Raw genomic sequence first — 1,321 nt, forward strand, 5'->3', positions numbered from 1 at the left:
ACACTGATTTCCACAGTGGTTGTACCAGTCTACACTCCCAACAACAGTGGAGAAGGGTTCTATTTTCCTCACCAGCACTTCTTATTGCTTGAGTTTTGGTTGATAGCCATTTTTTTGAGTGAGATGGAAACTCAGTATTGTCTTAATTTGCATTTCTGAATGACCACTGATGAACACTTTTTCATGTATTTGTTTGCCATTTGTATTTCTTCATCTGAGACGTGTGTTTTCATCTCAAATGTCCATTTTTGGATTGGGTCTTTATATTTGGGGGGCTGATTTTATTCAAATCTTTACGTGCTCTAGATGAAGGTCCTTTGTCTGAGGGACAAGTGGCTATACTATTTTCCCTCTCTGCGGGTTATCTTTTTACTCTGTTGATGATTTCTTTTGTTGTGCAAAAGTTTTCAAAAAGATGAGATCTCATTTGTGGATTGTTTGCAATATTTCTCTTGCAGTCTGTGTTTTGTTCATGAAGTCCTTACCTGAAGTCTTTGGGATATCTACCTATTTTCTCTTTCAGTAATTTTAGTGTTTCTGTTGTAATATTTAGGCCTTTAGTCCATTTTGACTTTGATTAAGTGTATGATGATAGACATAGTTTTACTTTTAATCTTTGGAAGTGGAGAGCCCATTGTTCCAGCACCATTTATTAAAGAGACTATCGCTCTTCCCATGGACATGTTTGTCTCCCTTGTCAAAGATAAGATGGCTCAGTGCTTTGGGGGTTGTGTCTGCATCTTCTTTTCTGTTTCACTGATACTCACACCTGCATTTTGCAAATGCCATGCTGATTTTATCATAGTATCTTTGTAGTATAACTTCAGGTCTGAGATTGTGATGTCTCCTGACATGCCTTTGTTGACCAGAATTGCTATTCTAGGTCTCCTCTGGTTCCAAATGAAATTTAGGAATGTTTTCTCTAGATCTGTGAGGTGTGCTAAGTGTATTTTGATTGGGATTTCCTTAAATCTGTATAACATTTTAGGGATTAGGGCCATGATCACTATGTGGATTTTTCCTATCTAGAGCTTTTCATTTTCTGATATTCTTTTTGATCTTTTTTAGGGTATTGTAATTTTCACTGTACAGATCATTAACATCTCTTGTTAGATGGATTCCTAAGTATTTCATTTTTTAAATACTATTGTGAAAGGTGTGCTTTCTCTAATTTCTCTCTATGTAAGGTTTTCCTTGTGTACAGGAGTGCTATTGATTTTTGAGCATTGACTTTGTATCCCACTACACTGGTTATTAAATCCTCAAGTATTTTGGTGGAGTTATTGAGATTTTCTATGTGAGTATCATATCATCTGAAAAG

Source organism: Chinchilla lanigera, unplaced genomic scaffold, assembly GCF_000276665.1.
Source record: "Chinchilla lanigera isolate Chin_1 unplaced genomic scaffold, ChiLan1.0 scaffold00025, whole genome shotgun sequence".
Classification (NCBI taxonomy): Eukaryota; Metazoa; Chordata; class Mammalia; order Rodentia; family Chinchillidae; genus Chinchilla; species Chinchilla lanigera.